Below are 20,225 nucleotides of genomic sequence, written 5' to 3'. Positions count from 1 at the left end.
GTCTCCACTGAATTCTGAACTGCTTCTTTGACACAGCTTTCATGAAAATCTGCAACAAAATGTGTTCATTTTACTGAGCTCCACTCCATTCCTGTCACTATTCCTCAGTGAACATGGGGACAGATCAGTTAAATTTCAAAATTCCTAACCTAAAAAGAAAAGAAACGATATTGGAATGAGAGGGATGGAGAACTCACTCCTTGACACAGAACATAACCTTTCTAGGTGCCCGTCTTTTGAGCTTCAGTGTTGATCTGGGGGATTCAATCACTGATTACTCATTTGACTCAACGATGCCATTTTGTACAGGGTGCTGAACAGCCCACATTGGCTCAGCTGGGGACAGAGATGAACTTAAGAAATGCAGAGCTCTAAACTGCACAGAAAATGTAGCTTAGTAAGCGCAGTTGGACAGTCATTGTAGGAACCTGAAAGCTGACTCTGGCAGTGGATCATGTTGGGCCTCTCCGTCTTCCTACTCTCCCAAAATGGAGAGAGAAACATCAAGAATCCCTTTACAAGGTATTGTGAAATAACGCCACATCTCAAAAATTATGTATCTCATCAAAAAAAGCTGCTCTTACGAGTAGAAACTCCATCTCAAAAATTATGTATCTCATCAAAAAAAGCTGCTCTTATGAGTAGAAACTCCTTATATAATAGATCGCTCTATAATCTAAGAGAGCTGTTCTGGAAACTCACTAAGTTTCTATAAATCAGATCATTTTTTAAACGCACTCAAAAAATGTCCTACTTAAAGAAAGACTATGCCAAATGATGAAATACACTCATCAGTTCATTTATATGCCTTTCAAGAGCATTTAGAGAACTTAGAAACATCCATGTGATCTTCACCATGACCAGCCGAGATAGCTGGCTTTATTCATTTCTATTTTTGAATGAAGAAAATAGACTTGAGAGGTAATAAACTGACTTACCAAAGTCATAGAATTAGTAAGTAGCAGAGTTAGAACTTGAAGTATTCTGTTTCTAAATCTCATGCTGTTTCCACTGTACCCAGCTACCCTGTGTGCATATAATTATTCACCGAAGTTCTCTCACCATAGCTATATTAAGTAAGTCATCACCTATTTCTAAACCCAATGCATTGCACCATTCAATCAAGAAGGTAGTGCATGCACTCCGGTATCAAGTAGATCCATACCTAAATTTTAGTGTCGCCTTTTTGTAAATTAAGCAGTTAATAATATTTTTAGAGCCTCAGTTTCCTCATCTGTAAAAGAGGAATAATAATAATACCTTTTCTCATAGGGTCTGTGAAGGGTCAAATTAGATAACCTGTATAAAGCACCTGGAACAGTGTTAACATATAACAAAGGCTCAATAAGGGTAGCTGTTGGCATTGATGTTGAAAGTCAAAGCAATGTAAAACTTGTTAAAATGGGGAAAACGCTTCCTTTTAAATTTAAGGAATTTTTTTATGGCCTAGAATATGTCCCTGGGTTAGCTGGAAGTGTGATGTTCGGTTAAAAGATATTTTCCTAGCAACTTTTCTGTTCTAATTTAATTCCATTATGGTCAAGGAACATTCTTTGTATGATTTAAATCCTTTTAAATTAATTGACTTGTTTTCTTACACAGAATATGGTCTATCTTGATTAATGTTCTGAGTGTACTTGAAAAGAATATGTATTCTGCTGTTGTTGAGTGGAGTGTTCTATAAACAGCAATTAGGTCCAGTTGGTTAATAGTGCTATTTAATTCTTCTATATCCTTATTTATTTTCTATCTACTTAATCTATCATCTACTGAGAGAGGGTGTTGAAATCTGATTATAATTGTGGATTTGTCTACTTCTCCTTGTGCAAATTGAAACTCTATTATTAGATGCATAAACATTTAAGATTATGTCTTCTTGAGAAATTTACCATTTTACCATTATGAAATAATTTTATTCTTGAAAATATTCTTTGCTGTTATTTCTATTTTCTACTTTATGATATTAATATAGCCACTTCTTAAAAAATTAGTGCTAAAATATATGCTGTTTTCCATCCTTTAGCTTATAAACTATTTGTGCCTTTATATATGTGAAATACATTTTTTTCAGGCAGCATATAGCTAATTCTTGTGTGTGTTTTATCAAATCTACTCTGACATTCTTTGTCTTTTAACTAGAGTATTTAAACCATTTATACTTAATGTGATTCTTGACATTTGTTAGGTTGAATTGTAGCATCTTGTTATTTGTTTTGTATTTGTCCAATCCGTTCTACGTTCCCTTTTTCCTTTTTTCTGCCTTCTTTTGGACTGATTATTATTTTATTTTATCTCTTGGCTTATAACTCTTTGTTTTGATGTTTCAGTGGCTGATTTAGTGTTTATAATCATATCCTTAACTTATTACAATGTAATTTCAAGGGATATTATACCTGCTCACATATAATATAAAAACTTTATGGTTTTATATTTCAATTTTTTTCTTCCTGACCTTTGTGCAATTATTTTCTTATATTTCATGTTATCAACCCCAACTCTATTGTTACTATTTTTATTTAAACAATCATTTATCTTTTATTAAGGATTAAAGATTTTTAAATTTTATACATTTACCCAGGTGGCTATCATTTCTGATGTTGCTTATTTCCATCTGATATTATTTTCCTTCTTCCTAGGTGCTTCCTTTAACATTTCCTGTGGTGAGGGTCTAATGGTAATATATTCTTTCAACTTGAGAAAGTCTTTATTTCATTATCTTTTTTAAAAGATATTTTTATTAGTTATAGATTTCTAGCTTGGCAGTTTTTTCTTTCATTACTTTAAAGATATTATTCCACTGTTTTCTGGCTTACACTGCTTTTTGACAAAAGTTTGACCTCATTCTTTGTTCCTCTAAATTTATAGTATCTGTTCTCTGCTTTAAAATATTTCTCTTTATTACTGGTTTTAAACTATTTGATTACAGTGTACCTTGGTCTAATTTTCTTCCTTTTTTTTTTTTTTTGTTCATGCTAGGTTTTCATTGAGCTTCTGAGATATGTGGGGTTATTGTTTTCATCAAATTTAGCAGACTTTCAAGCATTATTTTTTCTTTTCCTTCCCTCCTTTGGAGACCCTAATTACACATATACAGGGGTATTTGGCTGATTGAAGTTGTCCCACAGCTTACTGATGGGCTGTTTTCTTTATTCAGTATTTTTGTCTTTCATTTTGTAAAATTTCTGTTGCTATGTCTTCAAGTTCACAAAATCTTTCTTCCTGCAATGCCTAGTCTACTGTTATTCCTACCCAGTGTAATTTTCATCATGTTATGGTGTCTCTAGAAAATCAATTTGGGTCTTATAATAGCTTTCATGTCTATCCTTAACAAACTTTATGCTTTCCTCTACTATCTTGAATATAGTTATAACTATTTTAACATCTTTGTTTAGTAAATATGTTTTCCTTATTAAAATATTATGAATTTTAATTAGATTAATTTAATTAAAATCTGTTTATTAAATCCATGGCATTTCTGGACCTATTTCTATTGATTATTTTTTCTCTTTACCATTGAATTTTTCAGTTTCTTTGTATATCTGGTAAATTTTGATTGAACACTAGGCACTGCTTATTTTACCTTATTGGGTGCTAGATATTTGTTATTTCTTTAAATATTCTTGAGCTTTGTTCTGGGATGGAATTAAGCTACTAGAAACCATTTGATACTTTAAAACAGGAGTCCACAAACTATGGCCCACAGTTCAAATCTGGCCCACACTATTTCTGTAAATAAGGTTTTATTGGAATACAGCCCTCCCCATCATTTACATATTGTCTATGGCTGCTTTTACATTACAATAGCAGAGCTTAGTAGTTGCAAGAGATCATATGACCTGAAAAGTCTAAAATATCTTCCATTTGGCCCTTTACAAAAAGGTTTTATGACCTTTCTTTAATGGCTTCCTTCTAAGATTTTTTTAGGAAGGATCAGAGCAACCTTTACTCTGGGGCTACTTCTGCCTTGTTACTAGGCAAAACCCTTCTGATCATTCCATCGAATACACTTGTATTACAAAGTTTCTCTACTCTCAGTGGTGGGGACACGCACTTCCCAGCCCTATGTGAGCTACCTTTTCCCTTCCAGTGTCCTTTTTTCAGCCTTGGGTAATTCTTTTACACGCATGCACTAATTAGCATTCAGCTGAAGATCTCCAGAGTTCTCTTTGTGAAACTCTCTCTTCTCTGGACTCTATCCTGCAATTCTAGCTGCCTCGGCCTCCCTGAATTCCCTACTCTTATCACTGCAATTCAGTGTGACCACTGGTCTGTGTTTGGTTCCCCTTCTTATGCTGTGGCCTCATGCACATGATTTGTTTCCCTTCTCTCAGGGTTCACTTCTTATGTCGCTTGTTGTTCAATGTCTGAAAACTTTTTTTTCATAATAGTTTATGGGGCTCTTGTTTTTGGCTGCTCAGGCAGGAGCATAAATCCAGTTTCTGTTACTACATCATGGCTGGAAGTCATGGTGGAAGTCCCCTCATTATGAAATTCCGCTTTCTTACATTTTCATTAGTGCTTTACATTTTCAAGTAAGTACTGACAAATCTACATTATCTCATTTCTTTTGTCCACTTTGCTAAGATGTAGAGATTATGTAAAAGCTCAAAAAAATGCAAAAAAGTGATTTGCTGAGTCTATTATCAGCCCATGTCTCCTAATCATTTTCTCTCCTATAAAAATATATAATTTTTTTCAAAATTTACTACATATAAGGATATAAGTAATAAAAGATAGTCTTCTGTATAAAGCATATTGTAAAATTATTTATTACTAGTGTCTCAAGCTTACAGTACTGAGAAATATAGAATTATTTAAAAGATTAATAGTTACTGAATGCTGCTAATGGCCAGGTGTATCACCTCAGTTAATCCTCATAAATATCACAGCTATTATTATTTCAATTTTATAAATGACGAACTGTGGCTAAGAAAGGTGCACTAACTTGTTTATAGCCATGTACTTATCCATATCACAGCCAGAATTCAAGCCAGGCTGTGCTTGGTTCTAAAACTTGTGCTCTCCACCATGCCTTCTGCTCCTTAATTTATAACTCGTAAAAGGGGAGCTTCTAGAACTAAATTTTGAAAGAACACTCCAAGTCCTCAATAACAAAATGGCATAGAAACCATTTACTAAAAGTATCAAGACTGATTCACTTTTTTTCTAGCAAAGAACTTCTAATCAAACAACTACGAATAAGAAAATAAAGTATACAGAAATATATAGGTGATTAATATTTGAATTTATTTTAAGTCACATATAATCTAATTAAAGTTCTAAATCAGGCATTCAAACTTCCTTATTGAGTTATCTGGGCAAGCCTACAACCTACAAAATTCTGCTGACCTTGAGCTCTAGCAGATTTTTCTTACATCTAAGTATTGAAAACATATTCTGCTTCCTTAAGATCTTATTGTTTATTTTCTGGTAACAAGTTTTGCTCCAGGTTCTCTAGAAAAGTACTCTCATGTAATTAGAAAATGCAAATATCAGGGTGGAGGATAAAAAAATTAAAATATCAACTTACAAAAGGCAATGATGACTATGTTATCAATCAGGCAGGAACAACCTAAAAATAAAATAAATTTAAAAATAAAAATTATTTTAGTTTTATATAATAGTTTCATATTCATTTTTAAATTGAATTTCATTAAGATAATTGCAGATTCACATGGGGTTTTAAGAGTGATCTTGAGTATCCTTTACTCAGTTCCCCCCAACGGTAACATTTCACAAAACTGAGGTACAATATCACAATCAGTACATTTATATTAATACAACCCACTGGTCTTTTGAGATTACCCCAGTCTCATTAAATTTGTGTTTGTGTGTGTGTATGTGTGTATTTAGTTCTATAGAATTTCATCACTCCCAACACTTGTATATATATCTCTGATAACAGTTTCCTCTATATTATCACCCTCTCCATTTATACTAGAGATACTTCTCGCCAACATACCATGCTCTGGTATTCCCCAACCTTTAATTAACAAAACCTTTACTGACCTCCACTTCTCGCACTATATCCCCAGACTAACTTCGAAAAGAATAGAAAATTTAGATAATCCTCATTTCCTCACCTAGTCACTTTTCAACCCATTCCCCTGGCTGCCATCTCCACCACTCTATCCTTATCAAGGTCCTCAAACCCATTATTATCTTCATTTTAAAAATCATGATACAGCCGAAACCGGTTTGGCTCCATGGATAGAGCGTCGGCCTGCGGACTGAAGGGTCCCAGGTTCGATTCCGGTCAAGGGCATGTACCTGGGTTGCGGGCACATCCCCAGTAGGGGGTGTGCAAGAGGCAGCTGATCGATGTTTCTCTCTCATCGATGTTTCTGACTCTCTATCTCTCTTCCTTCCTCTCTGTAAAAAATCAATAAAATATATTAAAAAAAAAAAGAATGTGTTCTTTTAAAAAAAAAATCATGATACTGATGCTCAAGAGAGATTACTAGGTTGAGATGGTAAAGACAAACCTTCCCTTGGAGATAAGCAAGAGCCCAAGGACTACCCCAAAGTACTCTTTTCAGAATATTATACTTCCTTCCTCTCTTATATCATCCTCTCTGCATTAAATCTCTGATTTCTTGGAATATCTCATTGTTTTTCATCAGTTTTAACTGAGAAAAAGAATTTGCTTGACTTATGAATATTTTATCTATAGCACTTGATGTATATTATTTTATTTAATTGTCACAACAACCTGAGAATAGGAGGTTTTATCCCCTTTGTCCAAATAAGAAAATTCTGGCTGAGAAAGAATAAAACCTTTCCCTATAGCAGATAGTTAAGAAGTAGAACAGCCAGCATTTGACCTGATCACCTGGATTGTGGGCCCAAAGCTGCCAGCCCTTCATCATGGTTAGATCTCATAGTTTCTCAGTTGTTCCTATTACACGGTAACACGGTAAGGGCATCATTCAGAGAGAGGTGGCATGGTCCCAATACCTCCGTAAGGTCAGAAAACCTAGCATTGATACAAACTTGCTATGAGCAAACACATAAGAAACTGATTTCTATATCACAATGGGACTTTATAATGGGAATTATAATTGTCAAGACATGACACTCAACTTTGGTGGTCAGGACATTTTCCCTCCCTAGCTCTACCTAGGAAGCTAAATTAGTAAGGAGGGGGTATGGGACAGACTTGTAATATGGAGGAAGTGGGCAGAAAGACTTGCCCCATTCCCAAACAGAGCAAATCTTCCACTCTCCACTCCTATGTGGCTAAGATAAAATGCCCCCTTACAAATGGGGACCAGGAAGGGACAGTTCAGAAGGAACTGTTTGCTATTCATCTGTCTGTGCTCTGAATAGGGAGGTCAGATGCTGCTGCCTTTGCTGCTATTAGCCCTACATTAGCTGTTCCTGACAAAATAGCCAGGAAAGAGATGGAATAGACTACTCCACCACCTCCATCCATTAAAACAATTACAGAAATAGAGATGCTGGCCTCTAAATAGCTGAGAGCTTCTAAGAGAGGATTCATGAAATAAACACATCTTCAATATAGACAACCTCTGATCAATCCCCTCCAAAATATCCCAACCAACCAAGTCTCTTCCTCCTCTTTCTTCCTATTTTGAGGGGGCAGGGAAATTCAGTGAGGTAATTACAAAATATTTTGAGTTGCCAGCCTAATAGAAAAAAATTAAATGTTCCTTCTTGTTTTAGATACACACAGAGATACCATCTACTCTAATTTTTAGGAATCTGAGTAATATGTTCATGCTTTAAAGTTAGAACATTTTCCATCATCTACTTCTCCAACACTGTGAGGGAAAACTAGAATTAACACAAATAGGTAAATCACAACAACAAAATATAAACCATAAAGTATACTGGAAAATTTTTAATTTACAATATCTAAAGATTATGTATGGATCTGTATTGTATTATATTAATATCCCCAGAAAGGTGTCAGAAAAATCAACACTTTTCCTATATAATGTAGATTTTTAAAACCTCACAACGATTTCCTAAATTACGTCCTCTGAGAATATGAACGTCTTTCTCCAGCTGTTTAAAAGCAATTTTCTAGATTGCAATTTTAAGCATCTCTTTGAATGCGACAAGGTCTTACCCTTAAAATGTATGACACTGACTTCTGCTTCACAGAAGTGCAGACAGAATTAACGTAATAGTTCTACTTCATACAAGCCCTCAAAATCTCCAGCGGGAGCTAAACTAAACTAGTTGCATTATAAATGCTAAGAGTATGCTTAAAAAAACATGGCATATGAGAGTAGTTACTAAAGTAGCTTGTATTCAGCCCCAATACTTTACTGCCACATGCGTTTCTACAAGACCCATTGTTATGGACTGAATTGGGTCTCTCAAAATTCATATGTCGAAGCCCTAACCTCCAGTGTGACTATTTGAAGATAAGTCCTTTAGGGAGGTAATTAAGGCTAAATGAGGTTAAGGGTAGAGCCCTAATCCAACAGGACTGGTGTCCTTATAAAAAGATAAAGAGACACCAGTGGCCACTCTCTCCAAGCAAGCACAGAGGAAAAGGCCACGTGAAAACACAGCAAGAAAGCAGTAGTCATCTGTAAGCCAGAAAAAAAGAGGTCTCATCAGAAAATGAATTTGCTGGTATCTTGATCTTGGACTTCTAGCCTCCAGAATTGTGAGAAAATAAATTTATGTTGTTTAAGCTGCCCAATCTGTGGTATTCTGTTAACGACAACCTAAGCATACTAATTTAGATTCGGTACTGTGAAGTATGGTGCTACTTAACAAATGACTGAAAATGAGGAAGTGGCTTTGGAACTGGGTAATTAATGGGTATAGGCTGAAAGAGTTTTGAGGTGCTTACTAGGAAAAGTCTATATTGCCTTGGAGAGACTGCTGGTAGAAATAGGAAAGTTAAAGGTGATTCTGGTGAGACTCACTCAGGTGGAAATGAAGAATACGCTACTGGAAACTGGAGGAAAGGTGATCCTTATTATAAACTGGCAAAGAATTGGGCTGAATTGTGTTCTAGTATTTAGTGGAAGAAAGAACTTGGAAGTGATAAAATCAAATATTTAGTTGAAGAGATTTCTAGTCAAAGTGTTGAGGCATGTGACCTGGCTTCTCCAGTAAAATGTAAGAGGAGAGAGATAAATAGAAAAAATCCCTAAGCAAAAAATAATGAGAACATGAAGATTTGGGAAAATTCTCAATCTACCCATCCTGCAAAAAATGAGAAAGCATGTCCAGGAGAAGGTGTGGCTAGATAATCATTCCACAATGAGATTGGAATTAATCGGCTAAATCTGCAAAAGCCAGAAATAGAGTTGGGATTATACCAACAGGACACTGCCAATTTGGACCAAAGGGAACCTAGATGGGATAAAATAAAGGAAGGCTTTTCCACTACTGAGATTGAATAGGACTAGAAGATAAGCTATTTGACTGCAAACCATGCTTTATTCTTTAAGAAAAGGAAATAAGGACACCCCCCCTAGGCAATTCAGAGATCATCAACATTCCACTCCCATCAAAGAAAAACTATGGTATATTGAAATAATGGAATGCAACTCAGAATATATATATATATATGAGAAACAACAAAGTATGTATGCATGCTTCAACATGGATGGATTTCAACAAAGTATGCAGAATGAAAAAAGTCAGACACAAAGCAATACATACTATTTGGTTATTCTTAAAGTTCAAAAATAGTCAAAACTAATCTAGAGTGAGGGAAATCAGAAGAGTGTTATCTCTAGGGGAGGTACTGGCTGGAGGATGCATGAGAGAATTTTTCTTTCTGGATGGATGTAATATTGTCTACCTTGATCTAGTGCTTACGCAGATATATATAAATTCATCAAGCTGTATATTTAAGATTGCCTCACTTTATATTCTCCCCCTGTCCCATGTATTTTATAACTCAGTAGGAGAAAAAGTACTTCATAAAATATAGGCTAACTATTTTTACCTTATCAGTTGCCTTACTTCAAGGTTATTAGGCAAACGTAAAATCTTCTACTTGAACATAGGACAGAAACCAAACAGATTGTGCTTAAGTTTCTAACTGTTTCACTGGCCCTAAAATAATTAGACTATTCAAACCTTACTCATTAGAATAAATAAAAACTTAGAAGGAAAATCCAAAGAAAGTAGGAGTACATCAGTTAGTCCACATCAAGCGGCTTGGTCACTGAAACAAAGACTCCAAGCAGCATACTGACGATGTAAGTAATGCAATTTTGGTAGTGTGTTTTTACCATAAATATGTCTATTAAATAATTTTATTTAACTATTTATTTTTAGTACCACAGTAGTATGGCATAGAAGAAAGAGCAAGAGCTTTTAAATCAGACAAACCAGTTCTGCCACTTACTAACTATATGGTGTTGGGCAAATTTCTTAATCTCTTTGATACTGAGTTTCTTCACAATTTAAAACAGGGACAATAATACTTACTTTGCAGACTTGTAGTACAATTATAGTAGGTATAGAAGGTACTTAAGAATGGTAGATATTTGGCAATAGCTCTTTGTATGCAAAGTATCATGGTAGGTAATGGAACCCTATCTCTAAGAACCTGACCAACTGGAAATGACATTTAGATATAAAGACTGGTGATGAAAGGTAAGAATTTAACAAGGGCTACAGATTATAAATCACAGAGTTCTTATCTAGCTAGTAGGGTTGCGGAGGAGTATCCTCTGAACAGAGCTTGGAAATTTTTTGGAAAACCCACTTAAGGCATAGGAAATGGCATGAGTAAAAGCAGAGCCTCAAACACAGTACAGTGACCGGATTCTGGAGAGTAGTTAAGACCCACTGTGCTACTGGACTAACTCTGAGGAATAAGACTATGAGGCTCGGAAAGCAAGTTGGGACTAGACAGGGAAGGACCACTGTCAAGGACCTGTTTTCTCAAGTCCTGGCATGTCACTGAAGGATTTTTTTAGAGAACTGACCCCCAGTGGTCATTAGCCTTGCTAGAAAGGGGAGGAAAACATATGGGGGGGGGGGGACATAGGATGATAAGGGCCCAATCCAAGATGCTCAGCGGAGTGAAAGAAACAAACAGAAAAGATAGAGTTCAATGTTACCCACATTTTAAAAATGGACAGACATTGAGTTTCCTTGAATGATTCGAGTAGGCCTGCCTTCAGCTTTTGAAATGATCCTGACACGGCCCATACGCTCAAGAGCAGAGAAGAATCCCAAACCAGCAAAACATATTGCCTGGCACATCAAAAGTACTCAATACATATTGGTGGCAAATAAATCTTTCAGAATATTCCAAATATTGAAACCTCTACAATAAAACATTGTTCAAGGTGAAACATGTAGAAAAGCTAAGATCATTTTTCATTTCCTGTTGAGGGCCCATTTTTCATAATATATGCCAAGTTCTGAATTTGCTCAATTCAATATTGAAAAAGACTCATTTGCAAGAGCTATCTTGATCTCTATCTCTACCCAAAGACTCAGATATAAATCGCTCTAGAAAGTTGGGAATGTTGCCACCTCAGTTGCTAAGCTCTTGTGTAATCTTTTTTTCAGGAATTTATCACTCATTACGTCTTGTGCTATGGCAAAAGAAGAGCCACTGTATGATATGAATAGTATATGAAAAAAATTAAACAAGTTAAATCCAGATCATAGAAATATGTGTAAGGTTTACCCAGGAATACAAGATGATTTAATAATTAATATATTAAAATAATTAAAATTAAAATAACCTGCCACATTAAGAAATACAGAAAGGAAAAAATAACTATGTCCCTAGGACTATGCATAATTCTTAGCCCTTTCTATGTATGAGCTCATTTAATGATCTCAACAACCTTCTTGGTAGACATTTTATCTACATTTTATAGATGAGAAAATTGAAATATAGAGAAGTTAAGTAATTGCACAAGGTTACACTGTGGAGGTAAGTAGAGGCACACGTAGGAATTGAACCCAGGCAATCTGGCTCCAGAGTCAAACTTCCAGTTAATAAATGTAGAAAGAATGAAGAAAATGGAAAATCATCATTAGAATACCACAATAATTGCTGCAGGCAAGATCAACTGAATGCTAAAATTAGTGGACAACCTTAAGGAGAAACAGGGTATTTGCAAACCCTCAAAATATCTCCCTCAAAGTATTTACTAATTACCATGGTAGTTTTAACATATATTCTCAAATCATTTGATACTTTTCCTTCTCCTCCCCATGAGTGTGGACTTGCTTCTAACAGAATAGATAGAAAGTGAAAAAGTAATGATGTTACAGTGGAGAAATCTAGTAGACACCATCCAAACTATGTGATCAAGGTTAACATGCTGAAGTGAATATCATGTTCCCCCACATAGGATGCAACAGAAGGACACAATATCTCTGTGGTATTCTTCCTCCAAAGTCCACAACCTCAGTCTAATAGTAAGAAAACATCAGACAAACCCAAATTGAGGGACGCTGTACAAAATACATGACCAGTACTCTTCAAAAGTGGCAAGGTCATGAAAAACAAGTAAAAACTAAAAAAACTGTCACAGATTGGAGTGTCTAAGGAGACATGACAACTAAATGCAATTTGGTATATGGACTAGATCCTGGAACAGAAAAAGGACATTGGTGGGAAAAGTGGGAAATCTTGAATAAAGCCTGTCATTTAGTTAATAGTATTGTGTCAATGTTAATTTCTTAATTTTGGTAAATGTACCAGGTTATGTAAGATGTTAACATGGAGGAAGGTTGGTGAAGGGTGTATAGGAACACTCTATACTATCTTTGCAACTCTTCCATAAATCTAAAATTATTTAATACATGTTTTACTTTAATACCCATTAGTGAAAACAGATCTCAATAAACCAGGAATAGAAGAAAATTTCTCAATCTGGTAAAAGACATTTACCAAAAAACCAAAAAAATACAGTAAACATTATCTTTAATAATGAAATACTGATTATCTTCCCTTAAGTTTAGAAAAAAACAAGGATATCCATTTTAAACGCTTCTGTTAAATATCCTTCCAGTGTTCCCAGCCAATGCAATAAAGCAAGAAAAAGAAAAAAGGAGTAGAGATTAGAAAGGCAAATTAAAACAATTTCTTTTTTGCAGATGATGTGATTGTGCACTGATAAAATCCCCAACAATCTATAAGCTACCAGAACTGAAAAGTGAATTTAGCAAGGTCACAAAATACAAGTTCGATACACAAAAATCAATTGTCTTTCTAGATACCAGCAAGATGATTGAAAAATAAAATTAAGAAAAAGACATTTACAATAGCATAAATAAATCAAATGCCTAGAAATAAATTTAATAATGCATTAAGTTCTCCACACTAAAACCACCAAAATAATGCTAGAAATAATTGAAAAACTTATTCAATTGAGAGACATACCATGTTCATAGATTGAAAGATTCTGTTAAGATGCCCATTCTCCAAAATTTGTTCTATAGAGTTGATGCAATCGCAATCAAAAGTCTGGTAGACTTTTTAAAAAAATAGACATTAATAAGCTCATTCTAAAATTTATATAGAAATGCAATAGCTAAAACAGTCCTTAAGAAGAACAAAAGTGGAGGTTTTACACTACTGTATGTCAGGACTTACTATAAACTACAGTAGTTAATTAAGAAAGTGTGGTACTGACAGAAAATTGGTCAGTATTTCAAGTGGAACAGAATAGAGTACAGAAGAGGATCCAAAATATGATTATTCATTTTTAACCAAGACCCCACTGCAACCTGATGGGAAAAGAAAGGTCTTTTTAATAAATGTGTAGAGCAGCTGGATGTCCATGTGGAAAATAAATCTTGACCCCCATCTCACACCATACACAAAATCAGCTGGAGGTAAATCAAAGACCCAACTGTGAGGACTAGAATGATAAAGCTTAGAGGAAACCAGAGGCAAATCTCTTTATGACCTTGAGGGAACTTCACAAAACAAGTCTGACTGGTCAATAAAAATATAAAAAGATGTTTAACATTAATACTTATGGAAACGCAACCAACTTACCCAAAGACCACCAGTTCAGCTCCATGTATTTAGGGCGGTGTCGTGAACATCTGCAGTAATTTTTATTTACGTATTTATTTATGTACTTATTTATTTATTTATAATGACCCAAAACTGAAAACAACTCATATATTCATCCACAAGAGAAAGGATAAATAAACTGTGGTATATCCATATAAACCAAACATTATCCATAAAGAGTTCAACAGAAAATATTTTAGGCTTCATGGGATATATGGTCTTTGTTACAACTACTCGACGCTGATGAAAGGACATGGCTATGTCCAATAACATTTTAATAAAACATGTTTTGGGCTGCATGGGCTGACAGGCCATAGTTTGCCAGCCCCTGCTATAAAGCAAAAACAAAAACAAAAACAAAACTACTTATACTGGCAACAAGGATGAATCTAAAAAATATTCTGTGAACAAAATAACACAAAAAGAATAAACTATAGGATTCCATTTATAAGCAGTTCAAGAATACCTGAAAATAATCCATGGTGAGAGACGTCAGGAGAATACTTGACTGGGGGAGAGGAACGGTTCTGTCGATAGTAAGGAAGAGGAGGGAACTTTTGCAGGGATAAAAATGTTTTTTTATCTTTATCAGGGTGGTGATCACGCAGCCATAAATTTCAATAAGCCACACATTTTATTTTTGTTTTTATTGTATGTAAATTTGGAGAAGAAAACAAAAATTAGACAAAGATCACAATGCAGGTCTAAAATTACCTAAAATTCAACATGGTAAAAAATATAGAAAAGCTAGATTAAAATTAAAAGACATGGATGACAGAATGAGAAAGCTTAACAGAAGTTGAATCAGAGTTCTTGAAGGAATGAAAAGAAAAAAAATGGAGGGAAAACAATACTGAAAGAGATAAAGGATAAAACTTTCGAGAACTGATGAAACACTAACCTTAGACACAGGAAACACAATCAATCCAGGATAAATGAAATGGCCACACCTGGACACACTCCGTTGTAAAACTGTAGAACACAAGAGAAAAGAGATCTTAAAATCCGGCAAAAAAACACAGATTACCAACAAACAGCAGTTATTTGAACGAACTGTAACACTGAAGTGAACGTCAATGGAATGATACCTCCAAAGGGCTGAGAAAGAAAGTGTGTACCTGAAATTATATACCAAGCAAAACCATTATTCAAGAATGAAAGCAAAATAAAGACATTTTCAGGTAAAGTTTGCCACCAACAGCCTCTGAATAAACAAGCTTCTAAAATATATACCCGAGGAAGAAAAAAAAAATCTGAGATACAAGAAAGAATGACAAAGAATCCATAAAAAGAAAAAAATAATGTAAAATTTATAGGAAAAAAAAAATCAAGATGGACCCAAAACTGTGGATGACAATAACATGTGAGCCAGGAAACTAACTGGAGTCTTAGCAAACTTTTTCTTGAATTATTTGTAATAAGAATAGAATTAATAAACTTTAGAGTAAGCTAAGTTTATTCATTAAAAATTTAAAGGAACTGACTAAAAGAAAGAACTCAAACATATAATTTTCATACTAGCTGAGAGGGAGGAAAATGAAATAAGAAAAAATCCAAAAGGTGGCAAAGAAAGAAAACACACACACACACAAAGAAGACAGGATTAAAACAAAACAAAACAAAACCAAACAAACAAAAAAACCCACACCATAAAACAGAATGCTAACTTTAACCCTAAGTATATCAGTAATTATGTTAAACTTAATTGGGCTGAGAACTCCCAGTAAAAGGACAAAGATTGGCAGTGTGGATTGAAAAACAATCAGATTTTACCTTTTTGAAAGTCTAAGCTAATGCTAAGAGAAAGGTGTGACTACAGTATTATAAAACAAAACAGATTTTAAGGTAAAAGGCGTTTGGGAGAGGCAGCTATAGAATGACAAAAGCTCCAATTCACAGAGAAGATAAAGCAATTCCGAACTTGCATATACTTTCAACTTTTATAAAGCAAAGGTGACAGAATTACAAGAAGAAATTGAGACAACACATTATTTTATTGTGATGTTTTTATTATACCTATCTCAGTAATTGATAGATCAAACAAACCAAAATACTAGTAAGGTTGAAAAGATTTGAGTGCCACAATTCTTATGCTTAATCTAAGACATATATATATATATATATATATATATATATATGTATATGTATATATAGATATATATAGATATATAGATAGATATAATGATAGATATATAGATATATAGATAGATATATAGATATAGATATATAGATATATAGATATATAGATATATATAGATATGTGTACTGGTGTGTGTGTGTGTGTGTGTGTGTGTGTGTGTGTGTGTACCTTGCCCCAAAAGTCTGTGAGTACATATTCTTCTCAATCATTCAAGGAGCAGTTGGAAAAGTAACCATGAGGCCATAAAGCAACTCTCAAATTTCAAAGATTCGAAGAATCGGTAGCATAGAGCCCTCATTTGCCGACTACAATGCAAGTTAGAAACCCGTAACAAAAGGATAGCTCACAAAACCTTCCAGGTTTGGAAGTAAATAATACTTCTAAAAATCTCATTAAAAAAGAAAAATATAATGAAAAAAAGTTTTAATTTTTAGAACTGAAAAATATACTAAATATAAAGCAATAGTAAATAAAAATCTGTAGAATTTGCAGTATAAAGAGCCCAGAAATGAGCCCAAGCATATCTGGAAATATGTTTATGACGGAGGTGGCACTGCAGACCACTGGTCCCAGGACTGCTCCACACGGGAAAAAGAAAACAGATTAATCTTAATCTCACAACATAACAGCTATACATTGATACATACATATATACATTTATGAGTCAGGTAAATTAAAGATCTAAATATGTAAAAGATACAAACTTCAAAATTTTTTAGAAAAGAATTTCAAAATATATTACCCTAATAGTAGAGAAGACTATCTTAAGACACAAAAACACAAAGAAAAGATTGTCCACAGTTTATTTAACCAACAAAGGGTTTGTATCTTAAACAATGTTTTCTAATAGAAATTTCTGCAATGATGGAAAAGTTCTGTTAAACAATATAGTATAATGTAAAATAATATCATAAAATATAATAGCCACTAATCACATTTGCTATTGAGCACTTGAAATGTAGCCTAAAGTGACTGAGGAACTGAAATTTTTGAAATATGACAACATGTTAGTGTTTTAAAATCTCTGATGAAGGTCTGTTATGTTTTTATATGTTTTTCCATCTTTGATTTTTCATAAAAAGACTTTATTTAAATTTAAATTACTATATAAAATATAATTGCAGTTTTGTAAAAAAATACACAAAAATTGCATTTTAGAAAACACACCAAAATGTGAATTTATTATTTGTGAATGATTTTAATTTTATTCTAAATATTATTTTATTTTTTTAATTATATTTTATTGCTTAAAGTATTACAAAGAGTATTACATATATCTCCTTTTTTTCCCCGCCCTTGACAATCCCCTGGCTAAATATTGTTATTTAGGATATAAAACATTTAAAAATTTTATGAACACTGTTGTATCTACCATAACATTTATGAAATAAAATATTTCTGATATTTAAATTTCCTAGATACCTCTCCCTGATCATGACTTTTTTTTTTTTTAAAAGAGCAGCTGGAAAATATGAATAATAAACTAGAGTCCTGGCTTCAGGTTTCTTCATTCTGAGATGCCCATATTTTAATATATGGGGGGGGGATTTAATATACAGACATATGTATCATTTAACAAAGAGTTATAAAGCAAAAGCACCCATGTAACCATTGCCCAGATCAGGAGACAAAACACTCCCAGCATCCCCGAAGCCCTCAGTGTGTCCCCTCACATTCACAGCCCCCCCCCACTCCCCCAGGAGATAACCACTAACTTGACTTTTATGGTATTAATTTCTTCACTACTTTTAATGCCTATGCATGCATCCTTAAGAAGAGCTTTATTTCATCAGGTTCTGAATTTTACATAGATGATATCATACAGTATTCTTACTTGCTTTTTTTTTTTGGCTCCACTTTGAGATGCATTTATGTTAAAATGCAAAACTACTTCGTTCACCACTGTACTGGGTGGGTTTCATTTTATGACTAGAGTACAATTTACCTTTCTTCTATCAGATGGACATAAAGGTTTCTTCCAGCTTTGGGGGTATTAAAACAACACTACAGCAAACCTTGTACACGTCTGCTTGTGTATATGTATGAACATTATCTAGGGCAGTGGCTTTCAAACTTTTTTGACCATGACTCATACATACTAAAGAATGACGTTTTACATCATGACACACATCTGTGTGTACGTATAAAATTGAGAGGAAAAATTTTTTTTCATGAAACAAATACCCTATGACCTGATATACATTCCCATATTTTTCTATTCTCTGTCAATTCGTGTTGTACAAGTCCTGATCATTATCCACGTAACTGATTTCAGACCCACAAAAATGCGCTCCAAACTTTGAAAAACATCGCTCTAGAGCAGTGGTTCTCAACCTTCCTAATGCTGCGACCCTTTAATACAGTTCCTCATGTTGTGGTGACCCCCAACCATAAAATTATTTTCGTTGCTACTTCATTACTGTAATTTTGCTACTGTTATGAATCATAATGTAAATATCTGATAGGCAGGATGTATTTTCATTGTTACAAATTGAACATAATTAAAGCATAGTGATTAATCACAAAAACAATATGTAATTATATATGTGTTTTCCGATGGTCTTAGGCGACCCCTGTGAAAGGGTCTTCCGACCCCCAAAGGGGTCGCGACCCACAGGTTGAGAACCGCTGCTCTAGAGGATAAATATCTGAGAGGACGTGGAACAGGGGCATCGGCTGTTGTCAACTTTTCCAGATCCTTAACTTTTGAACAAATATTCTTATCTAATTTTACCACTCTTTAATGTTAGAGCTAAAACCATGAAACATAAGGCCGTTTTATCGTTTCCTTTGGTCGTTAAACAGTATTAATCACTTACCATGTGCTGAGGATCCACTGGGCTCCGAGCCAGACGGATGGGTTAATACACGGGCGTGGGGGTGGGGTGGGGTGGGGAGGACCTTAGGGACCAAGACCTCGGTGAGGCCCCAGAAAGCTCACAGGAGGGCCTCGGATCGTGCCTGGGGAGGGACGGGGGAGGGAAGGATTCCTGGAAGGAGGAGGACCTAAGTTGAGTGTTTCTATTTTTAACTTTTTTATTGGGTTCCTGAAACATAAAAGTAACACATTTGTTGGGAGGGCGGGAAAAAAGTCAAAATTACAGGAGTATATTTATTAAGAAGTAAAAATCCTCACCGGTGTCCCTCCAGTCTGATGCTGAAACTAAATAACAAAAATTACATGATCACCTATCCTAACCCAGAGACATTTTAGGAGCCTATCGGGTAGGTCCGTACGATGAAAGCATAAAACGAATCCTACTTTCCATAATGCATTTACAAACCTGCAAACAGCTCGTGTTCTTACTTTTAACGGACTTTTCAATGATCTTTTCGGCCTTTGGGCAAGTTTGGAGCGCCAGGTTTCGAACAGCGAGTCCACTTACTGCATGCCCAATAGACGCGAAGGCTTCCCAAAGGGGCGAGAAACGCGACCTGGTGACAGCACTGTGGGCTCTAGCGGACGGGGCTCGCCCGGTGACAATCGGTCGGAGTTTCTCGCTCGGTCCCGAGGTCCCGAGGAAACGAGGAGCGCGGACCTTCCCGTCCGCGGCGCGGGCGGCACACCCTCCCCGGCGCGGCACGGAGCCCGGTCCTCGCTCTGCTCCGCGGCAATGCCGCCGCCTTCCGCCCGCCGCCCGCCGCCACCCCAAACCCGTGGCGGGCCCCACGGCCACGGAGCCTGGCCACGGCCACCGACCACCTACCCTTCGGGTCGAGAGTCCCGCGGAACTCAGGCGAGGCAGCTCAGGCTGTTGCCACTGCGGCCATGACGGCAAAGCCGGGGAAGTGCCGCGCGATGCCCGCTGAGCTGAGCTGAGCTGAGCTGGAGAGCCGCCCCGTCCGTGTGGCCGTCTGTCCAGCAGGAGAGTGAGGCCAGAAATCCGCCCGGCCGCGCCTAAATCAAGGCTCGGGGCGGTGCCGACGGCTTGAGTGACAAGTGGCAGATGCCGTGGGGCTTTGCCGCTTTGGCAGCCCGCGAGGATGGGCTGCAGAGGGGAGGCCGTGCAGGCGGAGCCCGAGCCGGAACGGCGCGTCTTGCGGGAGGGAGGGCGGGAGGGCGCTGGGGGCCCCCGGCGGGGGCGT

General features: G+C 35.8%; 1 protein-coding gene across 5 annotated transcripts in view; it reads right to left on the bottom strand.

Annotated features, from left to right (window-relative positions):
• Positions 1–20,065, bottom strand: part of PLAGL1 (PLAG1 like zinc finger 1) — a 50,739-nt gene extending 30,674 nt beyond the window's left edge. For all 5 annotated transcript variants that reach the window (XM_014451841.2, XM_014451844.2, XM_023750179.1 and 2 more), the window contains exons 1-3: positions 19,847–20,065; positions 14,901–14,971; positions 5,531–5,572 (exon numbers count right to left, since the gene is read on the bottom strand). The gene's annotated coding sequence lies outside the window, so the exon portion shown is untranslated. The remainder of the gene's footprint in view (positions 1–5,530; positions 5,573–14,900; positions 14,972–19,846) is intronic.
• Between the last annotated feature and the right edge of the window lie 160 nt (positions 20,066–20,225).

This window comes from Myotis lucifugus, unplaced genomic scaffold (assembly GCF_000147115.1).
Source record: "Myotis lucifugus unplaced genomic scaffold, Myoluc2.0 scaffold_11, whole genome shotgun sequence".
In the NCBI taxonomy this organism is placed as follows: domain Eukaryota; kingdom Metazoa; phylum Chordata; class Mammalia; order Chiroptera; family Vespertilionidae; genus Myotis; species Myotis lucifugus.
The sequence above is the reverse complement of the archived record's forward strand: the minus strand, read 5'-3'. Positions and strand labels throughout refer to the sequence as shown.